The sequence below is a fragment of the Barbus barbus genome (assembly GCF_936440315.1).
Source record: "Barbus barbus genome assembly, chromosome: 4".
NCBI lineage: Eukaryota > Metazoa > Chordata > Actinopteri > Cypriniformes > Cyprinidae > Barbus > Barbus barbus.
Genome location: NC_136732.1, coordinates 2327201 through 2327797, shown reverse-complemented (window position 1 = coordinate 2327797; position 597 = coordinate 2327201).

Below are 597 nucleotides of genomic sequence, written 5' to 3'. Positions count from 1 at the left end.
ATTTCACCTGCTTAGTCTAAGCCAAGTTTCTACTATCTTTTTTAGTTTAGGTTTTGTTGTTGTTGTTTCTGAAAAATATGCTTTACTTTAATTTAATTTTTCTTTATTATAAACGTGTAACAGCCCTTCAGTGTCGAACAAATGAGGCAGAGAATTTTAGTGCTGGTCCGAATACCACCCAGACAGCAAGCAGTGTTGGCCCAGATCCGGCCTGCATGGATTTCACACGGGTCAGATGTGGGCCGGATCTGGGCCAAAACTATGTTGCTGTCTGGGCATTGTTTTTACCTTCGAAGCTTCAGTAATAATCAACACTGTATATTCGAGGCTTCGGTAGTAATCAACACTGTATATTATATATATTGTATATTCGAAGCTTCGGAGGGAGGGGCTGAACATATTCTTCTCTCTAATAAAAGGCAAGAATCTCTAACCCACGGAGCATCAATGTGCCACAAATGAACTTCCTTGTCTGAAAATATATCAGTTCCTTGCTTTGGTGATTTAAAACGTTAAAGTCAAACATTAACTTCACATTTATGCAAAAAAAAGAGTGCCGCGAATCTGATAGAGAATCAATAGGAGGTGTGTTTTATA